Source organism: Capricornis sumatraensis, chromosome 9 (genome assembly GCF_032405125.1).
Source record: "Capricornis sumatraensis isolate serow.1 chromosome 9, serow.2, whole genome shotgun sequence".
Taxonomy (NCBI): domain Eukaryota; kingdom Metazoa; phylum Chordata; class Mammalia; order Artiodactyla; family Bovidae; genus Capricornis; species Capricornis sumatraensis.
In genome coordinates, this window is record NC_091077.1 from 17,271,312 (window position 1) to 17,283,629 (window position 12,318).

The following is a 12,318-nucleotide window of genomic DNA, read 5'->3' on the forward strand; positions in this document are numbered from 1 at the left end:
AAAAGAAAAGACACTGTAAAATAAAAGTCACCTTGACCCTGGTGTGAGTGATATAGGCAAATCACAGACAAAACCCTTACCACAAGTCCTAGCACCTCACCGCCTTGTCACCCCCAGGGCCCATGGACGTCTGTGCTGCCTTTGTTGCAGCTCAGGGCCACCACAGGGGAACTAAACCCCGAGAAGCAGGCCCTGTCCTGATGTATCAGGCAGATGGCTGGAACATTCTGTCTTCTTCCAGCTTAAAAATGGGATAGTCTGGGCTTTGTAGTGTCATTTAGTTCAGAACTGCCTTTCATGGGAGCACTGCCTCCTCAGCCCACATTATAAGCACTATTAATACGAAGAGAAAGAAATCTGAAACCCAGTATGGCAGAGTCTGGGGTAGTGCCTGTGCATTTCTGCCAAGGGGTCAACCCAGGCCTCTATCTGTAATAAGGACCCTCCTGTCAAGTCTCAAAAAGCTTCTCCACCTCACCAGGCTAGACCACTGATTTTCAGAGTGAGAAGATGAATCCTTGGACCATAAGCAGCAACAAAGCCTGGGGAATTACTGCTAGAAATGCAGAGTCTTAGGCCTTGCTCCCAGATGTGATGAATCAGAGACTCTGGGATGGAGCAGCAGAGAGCTGAATTAAAAAGGAAGGAAGAAAGAAAATACCAGAAAAAAAAAAAGACCCAATCAAAAAAATGGGCCAAAGAACTAAACAGACATTTCTCCAAAGAAGACATACAGATGGCTACCAAACACATGAAAAAATGGTCAACATCACTCATTATCAGAAAAATGCAAATCAAAACCACAATGAGGTACTATGTCTCAGTGGTCAGAACGGCTGCCATCAAAACGTCTGCTGCTGCTGCTGCTGCTGCTGCTGCTAAGTCACTTCAGTCGTGTCCGACTCTGTGCAGCCCCATAGAGGGCAGCCCACCAGGCTCCCCCGTCCCTGGGATTCTCCAGACAAACGTCTACAAACAATAAATGCTGCAGAGGATGTGGAGAAAAGGGAACTCTCTTACAGTGTCGGTGGGGATGCAAACTAGTACAGCCACTGTGGAGAACAGTGTGGAGATTCCTTAAAAAAACTGGAACTAGAACTGCCATACGACCCAGAAATCCCACTGCTGGGCATACACACTGAGGAAACCAGAGTCAAAAGAGACACATGTACCCCAACATTCATTGCAGCACTGTTTGCAATAGCTCAGACATGGAAGCAACCTAGATATCCATCAGCAGACAAATGGATAAGGAAGTTGTGGTACATACACACAATGAAATATTGCTCAGCTATAAAAAAGAATGCATTTGAGTCAGTTCTAACAAGTGGATGAAACTGGAGCCTATTGTAAACACTAAAGAAAAACACTAATATAGTATATTAATGCATATATATGAAATTTAGAAAGATGGTAACGATGACGCTATGTGCATGACAGCCAAAGAGACAAAGATATAAAGAACAGACTTCTGGACTCTGTGGGAGAAGGTGAGGGTGGGATGATCTGAGAGAATAACATTGGAAAGTGTATTACCATGCATGAAATAGATGACCAGTCCAAGTTCGATGCATGAAACAGGGCACTCAAAGCCAGTGCACTGGGACGACCCAGAGGGATGGGATGTGGAGGGAGGGGGGAGGGGGTTTGGGGCGCGGGGGGACATATGGACGGGAGGACAGCATAGCTGATTCATGTCAATGTATGGCAAACCCCACAACATTGTAAAGGAATTAGCTCCAATTAAAATTAATTGGAAAAAAAAAGCCAAGAAACTTGTGGGTAAAACATTTTTCAGAGAGAAATATTTAAACAGACCCCGGGCAAATACTACTTCTACTTCATAGTGATTTTGTTTAAAAAAAATCTGGCTTTTTACCCCAAGGAAACTTCATACATACAGATATAAGGACCCTTGAATCTTTGTTAATACTAACACCACAGAAAAAACTTTCAATAAGGTGACTTTTTGTCTTAAGGGCTGCTGCTGCTGCGTCGCTTCAGTTGTGTCCAACTCTGCGCGACCCCATAGATCGCAGCCCACCAGGCTCCGCCACCCCTGGGATTCTCCAGGCAATTAAAGAGATTTTACATAGGACAAGGGTAGATAAATGGACACTCTCTTGCCATCAATATGGATTCCAAGCTCATCAGAAGAGGCCAGCTTGGAAATAGGTCTATGCAGTTTCCCCCAGTTCCAAGAGCTCTCCTCTGACTATGCCTGAGTTGCAGACAGCTTGTGACTCCCTGGAAAGTCTGCTGACTTCTGCCTCTGACTCTCCTTTTATAGGGGGAGAGAGTGGACAACACAATCTAGAGGACATGCTTTCTCTCAGATCCAAGGCATTGGAGAGATTCCTAAATCTATATCTCATAGACACAAGATTCTGAGGCCATTAACACCATCAGATACTGTCATAGATTAAAAAAAAACAACAAACATTTGTGCCTGGGTAGGTATTTGCAATGTCTACCGATATTGTAATGTTTTCTTCCCCTTGGGATAAAATCTACAAATACAAGAATGGAAGTTGCTCTCTGCACTTCATTATAGCTTTGGAAGCACCAGGGCTCCAGGTCTGCTTTATAACTCACGAGCTGCCTCAGCAACAGAGGAGACCTTCTTTTCCCTGAAAGAACACTGTGCCTGAAATGTCCTGTAACAAACACCAATCTACCCAATTCACCAGAGCAGCTGCAGAGAGTCATTTTGTGAATCCATCAACTTATTTAAGAACATTACCTTACTGTGGGGGCTTCTCAGGTGACTCCAATGAATGAGGTGACTCATTCATCTACCAATACAGAAACTCGAGTTTGATCCTTGGTTCAGGGAGATCCCCTGGTGTAGGAAATGGCAACTCACTCCAGTATTTTGCCTGGGAAATCCCATGGACAGAGAGGATCCTGGTAGGCTATGGTCCATTGTTGTTTAGTTGCTCAGTTGTGTCCGACTCTTTGTGACTCCATGGACTGCAGCATGCCAGGCTTCTCTGTCCATCACCATCTCCCAGAACTTGCTCAAACTCATGTCCATTGAGCTAGTGATGCCATCCAACCACCTCGTCCTCTGTCGTCCCCTTCTCCTCCCACCTTCAATCTTTCCCAGCATCATGGTCTTTTCTGAGGATTCAGCTCTTCATCATCAGTGGCCAAAGTACTGGAGCTTTAGCTTCAGCATCAGTCCTTCCAATGAATAGTCAGGATTGATTTCCTTTAGGATGGACTGATTTGATCTCTTTGCAGTCCAAGGGACCCTTAAGAGTCTTCTCCAACACCACAGTTCAAAAGCATCAATTCTTCAGCCTTCAGCCTTCTTTATGGTCCAGCTCTTACATACATACATGACTACTGGAAAAAAACCGTCGCTATGACTATATGGACCTTTGTCCGCAAAGTAATGTCTCTGCTTTTTAATATGCTATGTAGGCTTTTCCATAGCTTTTCTTCCAAGGAGCAAGTGTCTTTTAACTTCATGGCTGCAGTCACCATCTTCAGTGATTTTGGAGTCCAAGAAAATAAAGTCTGTCACTTGTCCATAGGATCGCAAAGAGTTCGACAAGATTGAGCAACTGAACACACACACACACACACACACACACACACACACCTTACTGTGAAGGAAATATGGTATAAAAATGCCTTTTTAAAGGTTATTCACATAAAATATTGGCTACCAACTGAGTAAAAGAAAAACATTACATGTTGGTAGAGACTACAAATACCACCCCTCCAAACGTATTGGGTTTTTTCTTTTTCCTTTTTTAAAAAATTATTTATTTATTTTAATTGGAGGCTAATTACTTTACAATATTGTATTGGTTCTGCCACACAACAACATGAATACGCCACGTGTTCCCCATCCTGAACCCCCCTCCCACCTCCCTCCCTGTACCATCTCTCCGGGTCATCCCAGTGCACCAGCCCCAAGGATCCTGCATCGAACCTGGACTGGCGATTCATTTCTTATATGATATTATACATGTTTCCATGCCATTCTCCCAAATCATCCCACCCTCTCTCCCACAGAGTCCAAAAGATTGTTCTATACATCTGTGTCTCTTTTGCTGTCTCGCATACAGGGTTATCATTACCATCTTTCTAAATTCCATATATATGTGTTAGTATACTGTATTGGTGTTTTTCTTTCTGGCTTACTTCACTCTGTATAATAGGCTCCAGTTTAATCCACCTCATTAGAACTGATTCAGATGTATTCGTTTTAATGGTTGAGTAATACTCCATTGTGTATATGTACCACAGCTTTCTTATCCACTCATCTGCTGATGGACATCTAGGTTGCTTTCATGTCCTGGCTATTATAAACAGTGCTGCGATGAACATTGGGGTACATATGTCTCTTTCAATTCTGATTTCCTCAGTGTGTATGCCCCGCAGTGGGATTGCTGGGTCATAAGGTAATTCTATTTCCAGTTTTTAAAGGAATCTCCACACTGTTCTCCAAAGTGGCTGTACTAGTTTGCATTCCCACCAACAGTGTAAGAGGGTTCCCTATCCTCCACACCCTCTCCAGCATTTATTGCTTGTAGACTTTTGGATCGCAGCCATTCTGACTGCGTGAAATGGTACCTCACTGTGGTTTTGATTTGCATTTCTCTGATAATGAGTGATGTTGAGCATCTTTTCATGTGTTTGTTAGCCATCTGTATGTCTTCTTTGGAGGAATGTCTGTTTAGTTCTTTGGCCCATTTTTTGATTGGGTCATTTATTTTTCTGGTATTGAGCTGCAAGAGTTGCTTGTATATTTTTGTGATTAGTTGTTTGTCAGTTGCTTCATTTGCTATTATTTTCTCCCATTCAGAAGGCTGTCTTTTCACCTTGCTTATAGTTTCCTTTGCTGTACAGAAGCTTTTAATTTTAATTAGGTCCCATTTGTTTATTTTTGCTTTTATTTCCAATATTCTGGGAGGTGGGTCATAGAGGATCCTGTTGTGATTTATGTCGGAGAGTGTTTTGCCTATGTTCTCCTCTAAGAGTTTTTATAGTTTCTGGTCTTATGTTTAGATCTTTAATCCATTTTGAGTTTATTTTTGTGTATGGTGTTAGAAAGTGTTCTAGTTTCATTCTTTTACAAGTGGTTGACCAGTTTTCCCAGCACCACTTGTTAAAGAGATTGTCTTTTCTCCAATGTATATTCTTGCCTCCTTTGTCAAAGATAAGTTGTCCATAGATGTGTGGATTTATCTCTGGGCTTTCTATTTTGTTCCATTGATCTATATTTCTGTCTTTGTGCCAGTACCATACTGTCTTGATGACTGTGGCTTTGTAGTAGAGCTTGAAGTCAGGCAGGTTGATTCCTCCTGTTCCATTCTTCTTTCTCAAGATTGTTTTCGCTATTCGAGGTTTTTTGTATTTCTACAATAGTATCTGATGGAGTCAGTAACCTCGAATTCTTATGTTTGTGGGTACAGATTTAGGAATCTCTCCCGTGCTTTCCTCCTGAGAGAGTGTCCTCTGGATTGGATTGTCCACTCATTAGACTGTCCACTCTCTTCCCCTATAAAAGGAGAATCAGAGGCAGAAGTCAGTGGACTTTTCAGCAAGTCACAAGATGTCTGCATCTCAGGAGTGGTCGGAGGACAGCTCTTAGAAGATAGAGGATCTTGTACTGACCAGATTTCCAAGCTAGCCTCTTCTGGCGAGTGTGGAATCCATATTGAAGGCAAGAGAGTGTTTGTGTGTCTACTTTTGCCTTTTGTAAAATCTCTTTAATTTAGGAAACAGTAGCCCTTAAGACAAGATGTCACCTAATTGGAAGTTATACTCTTTGGTGTTAGTATTAAGAAAGATTAAGACAGTTCTATTTCCAGTTTTTAAAGGAATCTCCACCCTGTTCTCCACAGTGGCTGTACTAGTTTGCATTTCCACCAACAGTGTAAGAGAGTTCCCTTTTCTCCACAGCCTCTCCAGCATTTATTGCTTATAGACTTTTGGATCGCAGCCATTCTGACTGGCGTGAAATAGTACCTCAAGAACACATTTAAATCAGTTCTAATGAGGTGGATGAAACTGGAGCCTATTATACAGAGTGAAGTAAGCCAGAAAGAAAAACACCAATACAGTATACTAACACATATATATGAAATTTAGAAAGATGGTAACGATAACCCTGTATGTGAGACAGCAAAAGAGACATAGATGCATAGAACAGTTTTTTGGACTCTGTGGGAGAAGGAGAGGGTGGGATGATTTGGGAGAATGGCATGGAATCATGTATAATATCATATATGAAACAAATTGCCAGTCCAGGTTTGATGCATGATACAGGATCCTTGGGGCTTGTGCACTGGGACGACCTAGAGGGATGGTACGGGGAAGGAGGAGGGAGAGGGGTTCAGGATGGGGAACACATGTATACCTGTGGTGGATTCATGTTGATGTATGGCAAAACCAGTACAATATTGTAAAGTAATTAACCTCCAATTAAAATAAATACATTTATATTAAAATACAGTAAATTAAAAAATACAGTGAATAAAAAGCACCAAGTGAAAAGGTAAAAAAAAGAGAGATTAAAAGTTTTGTGTATTTATGTGTATGAAGTTTTCTTGGGGATAATAAGCTAATTTTTAAAAAACAAGATCATTATGAAGTGGCAGTGGTATTTGTCTGGGCCCTGAGGTTTTTCATGTACAATAGTATCCGATGGTGTCAGTAGCCTCAAATTCTTGTGTTTGTGAGTACAGATTTAGGAATCTCTCCAATACCTTGGATTTGAGAGAGACCATGTCCTCTGGATTGGGTTGTCTGCTGATTGGGTTGTCTACTGATTTGGTTATCCACTCTCTTCCCCTATAAAAGAAGAGTCAGAGGCAGAAGCCAGTGGACTTTCCAGGGACCCAGAGCCTGACTGCATCTCAAGAGTGGTCAGAGGACAACTCCTAGAACTGGAGGAACCTGCACTGACCAGATTTCCAAGTTGGCCTCTTCTGGTGAGTGATGGCAAGAGAGTGTCTGTCTACTTTTGTCTTTTGTAAAATCTTTCTGTATGAGGTAGATGTAGTGTTTGCCTAGGCTCTGTTTAAATAGTTCTCCCTGAAAAAAATGTTTTACCCACAAGGTATTTGGTCTTTTTCTCTTCAAAACTTCACTTCTCTGCTTCACATATCATCAATTTGACCCTTCCCAATCTCTTCATCATTAATACTTGTCATTAATATTTTTCTTTCTTATTTCTCTTCTCCCACATCTTCATCTTTCTCTTTCTGTTACTGTGTTGTCCTTATTATCACAGCACTTTACTGTACCTAACGCTGTAGTAAACATTCTTTCGTCTATGATCCCCTTTCTTGCATCAAGATTCAAATAAACTGGGGCAATGATTTTGTTAAGTGAAATTTTGAATCGTGGATTTTAGTCCACAACTTGGCATATAATAGATGCTCTGTAAATGGGAGGTTCAAGTGCCTTTTTCCTCCAAACTGTGGCATCTTAGATGTTGAGAGGGGTAATATTAATAATTATGGCGGGACTACAGAAATGAAATGATATTTGTATTTTCTCCTTTAAAAATACCTTCTGAGGAAAGAAGTGTTAAGTGTAAAAGAAAGGATACCCTGATTAGGTTTACATTTTAAGTAGACTGTGATGATCAGATTCTTACATGGATTAACAGAGAAAGGAGTTGAAATCCTACTGAGAGTTGATTGATAACAATAAAGGTGATATCATTGTACAACTGAAGTTGATTTTCTGAGAAAACTTTAGAGAGTGTTTTTGGGAGTTTGAATAGTTTCTTTCAAAAAAATATATTCGAGCTCCTTCTAAGAGCAAAGTGACTAAGTGAACAGTGACTAATTGTAAACCACTGAATATCCAACTTAGTGAGAAAATCAACACAAAAAAAGAGCTGATAAAACATACATTTCAAAATTGGAAACTAATAGAGAAAATGCGTTGTTAATTTGATGACTGGGTCTGGAAAGGTCACTCATGGAAATGGTGTTTTGCAGGAAGGCGGAAACGTGCCTAGAGGCCATAGCAGCATTGCTGGGTCCCCGTGGAGGTGCTCCTAGAGGCATTTTCCTGGGGTAGCAGAGGTTCTCACCGCAGAGTCAGGACATGTCTGGTCTGCATTCATCCCTGAGATCTCTCTCATCTCCCTCAGCTATGGGAAATCAGGCTGAAGCAACCGACTCCGTGATGGAGAAAACCTGGAAATCTGTTCCTATGAGAAGGCAAAAGAAAGAGGCCGAACAAATCCGTAAACTTTTCATTGGCGGCTTGAGCTTTCAAACCACAGAAGAAAGTCTGAGGAAGTACTACCAGCAGTGGGGAGAACTCACAGACTGTGTGGTCCTGAGGGACTTTGCCAGTCAAAGATCAAGAGGATGTGGTTTTGTCACCTTTTCATCCATGACCGAGGTGGATGCTGCCATGGCGGCCAGACCCCATTCCATCGACGGCAGAGTGCTTGAACCCAGACGTGCTGTCCCAAGAGAGGCATCTGGGCAGCGAGGGGCCCACTGGGCCCTGAAGAAGCTGTTCGTTGGTGGAATTAAGGATACCGAGGAGCATCATCTTAGAGAATACTTTGAGAAATATGGAAAAATCGATGCCATTGAGATCATCACTGATAGGCAGTCAGGCAAGAAAAGAGGCTTTGGATTTGTGACTTTTGATGACTATGATCCCGTGGATAAGATAGTGTTGCAGAAATGCCATGCCATCAATGGTCATCATGCAGAAGTCAGGAAGGCTTTGTCAATATGGGAAATGCAGCAAGTCCAAGGTTCTAGAAGTAGAAAAGGAGACCCTTTTGATTTTAGTGTTTCTTGTAGTGGGGGTGGAAATTTTGGACGAGGGCCAGGAACTAAATTTAGAGGAGAAGCTGATGGATATGGAGATGGCCCCAGATCTAGGGATGGCTGTCATGGGTATGGAGGAGGACCTGGAGGTGGGAATTTTGGAGGTTACCCTTGTTATGGAGGGGGAGGTGGAGAATATGGTGGCGGAGGCTCTGGGTTTGGCAACTGTGGTGGGTTCTCTGGAGGTGGTTATGACAATTTTGGAAATTATGACCAGCAACCTTCTAACTATGGTCCAATGAGAAGTGGAAACTTTGGCGTTGGCAGGAACAAGGCAGCCCCATACTGTGGAGGAAATTATGGCCCAGGAGGCAGTGGAGGACGTGGGGGTTATGGAGAGAGAAGTGGATATTGAGCTTCTTCCTGTTTGCCCTGGGCTTCACTGTCTAAATAGCAGAGGATGAGAGCCCAGATATACACTTTCAGGCTTTTGAATTAAGGATATTAAGGAAACTCTTATCTCAGTCATGAATAAATAGATAGTGATGTGGCAGAAGACAACAGAACAGGTCCAGAGAGCCTTTCTGTCGGTGGATTGGAAGGCTGTATAAAAAGACACTTGTGAATTTTATGCAAGTGAATTTGAAAACTTTGATGAAATAGATTTTTTTTTTTTTTTAGTAAAAGACAAGTTACTTGTCCTTTTCCTGGAGGGGTAAAAGAAAATAATTCTATATCATATAATGAAATTATATTTGAACTTAGAAGGCTTTCTACCAAGAAAAAAATGCCTTGGAGACAGTTTCTCAACTTCTTCCTGTTTCTTTGTTGTCGTGGTCTTTGTGAGATTGTAGAAGCATTCCTTCTTTGATAACATTAACTTTGCAAGTTTCAGGTGACATGAGAAAACTTTTTAAAGATTTTACTCAAGTTTTGAAAAGCTATTAGCCAGAAGTATGTTGTAATAAGAAATAATGTTATTCATTAAATTTTAGAGTATAGAAGCAGTTGTAGATTTTTTTATTTAGTAAAATAATTCTAAAAGAAAAACAATTATAGTTTGTCTGCTTTCATTTATAGATTTTTGTACTTTAAATTTTTACCTTGTAATATTTTTCCTACTTTCAAGAGATGTTGACATAGAGTACTATATATTTTGAAAATGTGTAGCATAATGGTATGACATCTGTATCATGCAGTGATTACCACAATATTATTTAACATCTATCATCTCAAATAGTATTAAAAAGATAAAGAAAAAAAGAGTTTTGTGTGTGTGATGAGAATTCTTAAGATTACTCTCTGAATATCTTTTCTAGATATCAACAACAGTGCTAACTGTACTGACCACAAGTCCATGCGCTGTAAGCACAGTGAGGCCAAATAATACCAAAATGTGGGAGTTTGTAGCAGAGAGATTGATTGCAGAGGCATGCAAGGAGATGCGTGGCTCATGCCTTAACCCCCCAAACTCCCTGAAAGTTTTCAGCAAAGCCCTTTTCTAGAAAAGGTGAGGGAGGGGCGTGGTAAGTTGTTGCAAACTTCTTGTTGTCAGATCTTAACATCAGGGTCACATTCAGGTAATGATTTTCTCTTAAAGTGAAAGTGTTAGTCACTTAGTCGTGTCTGACTCTTTGCGACTCCATGGACTGTAGCCTACCAGGCTCTTCTATCCATGGAATTCTCCAGGTAAGAATACTGGAGTGGGTAGACATTCCCTTCTCCAGGGGTTCTTGTAAATTGCCACAAAACAAATGTTATTCTCTGTTCTGACAAGAAAGGATAAGTTCCCAAGTCACAGCTTTCACCCTCCGAGGTCCATGTCGTGGCTAAGAGGTGGGGTTCCCTGCAGGGGCCTGTTACCCTGCCCAAGAACCTTTGTCCAGCACCCAGTCTGGATCCTCCTACCAGTACCCAGGCCAGGCTGAAGAGGAAGATCTCTGCTGGCAGCTTCCTCAGGGCCAAGTCCCCAGACTGCTGTCCAGCCGTCATACTGAAGGAGCCAGTCACCCAGGACCCAGCTGGCCCTCAGGTTCCTTGGTCCTCCCACACAGTAGGGGCCATGTCCCCTGGCCTGCAACCCATGCAGATTGCTGCTGCCAGTAGGTCACAGAGGCCATGGGGATGGGGAGAGGTCCTCCTCCATTCAAGACTGTATTAGAGCCCGCTGAGTGCAGCCCTTAGCCTGCAGCTGCTGCTCAGAGCCATTACTTGCCCCACCCTGTTACCAAGCAACGGTTAAGGTGGGGCCATTAGTGGTCCTGCTCAGTCATTGGTTGGCGCCACAGTGGGCCCTTCCCCCAAGCAAACAGATGTCAATGGGTGACTCTTGGCTCATTCAGCCAAGGGTTGGTGGAGTGGTGGTCATGAGGTGGAGAGTGAGGTAACAGAAAGAGCTTGGCCTTCTCCCAGGGGCACTCCAGCTCACCCAGCCTTTGGCCAGCTGGTGAGCTGGGGGTGGGGTTGGGTGCCCAGGGACCAGGCTGGGGCCTGTGTCATGCAGAGCTCCAGAGCCCTCACTGACCTTGGCCCAGGCCATGGGGTAGTGGTGAACCTCTCCCCCATCCTTGTCTCTGTGGCTCGCACCATTTGGGTGGCCTGAGGAGCCTGAGGATTTGTTCAGCCTTAGATATACAGATATTTCTTACAAGGTACAGGAAAGAAATTTTGGGCACTGTGTTCTTCCAGAAAAAGGAAGTAGTAGGAGGAGATACAACAAAGAATGCTCTGAAAAGTTCTTAGTTATGAGATACCTTTTACTAGGATAGAGGAGAGGCTGGAAAAATAGAGGCTGTGCATATTTAATGATGGAAGAAATGGTTAGATTCAATAGTTTTTGTATTAGTCTGAGGCAGAAAACCTATGGGTTGCCGTTAGTCTGAGAGAAAACCTATGTGTGAGTCTTGATGACAATGCGGTTATACACAGACACTCTGAAAAAGAGAGAGTAGAATCCACTGACAAATAGAGGTAAAGCAATTTTGGTTGTTTTTTGATATCTGAATGAACATTTGATATAATAGTAAATTTGATTTAATGCACTCAGATATTATAAGTTATATATAATATTTAAACATTTTGTTGTTCAAAATCCTAAAAATGTGATAGAGACTCATGAGATGTTTATTTCCCTTGGAACTTAACTTATTCTTTAAACTTTTTGAGGAGTTTTTATCAGTTCTTATAAGAACAATGTAGTACTTTGGGGCGAAGATGCAGCCCAGCCCTGGAGGCCAAGATGGAGAAGTTCTCCATGGCCACCATGACCTTGCCCTTGGTGCTGTGGCAGACACGGGGAGGAAGGTGTCCCAGACACTGAGGAGCACCAGCATGTGGAAGGTTGGGAACTTGGCTTCACTGAAGGTGTCAGGCAGGTTCCTGGTCAGGAAAGCCAAGGACAAGGTCCCCAGGGCTAAGGAGCCCAGGTAGCCCAGGACACAGTAGAAGGCAGTGACCAAGCCCTTGTTGGACATGATGAGGAGCTCCTTGGGCTCAGAGTGAGTGTCCATCTCAAGAAAAGGGGGAGAGACTCCCAGCCAGACTCTACAGA

The 12,318-nt window shown here is 42.6% G+C and overlaps 1 pseudogene; it reads left to right on the forward strand.

Annotated features, from left to right (window-relative positions):
- The first annotated feature begins 8,163 nt into the window (after positions 1–8,163).
- LOC138086578 (heterogeneous nuclear ribonucleoproteins A2/B1 pseudogene) lies at positions 8,164–9,183 on the forward strand (annotated as a pseudogene).
- Positions 9,184–12,318: the final 3,135 nt, after the last annotated feature.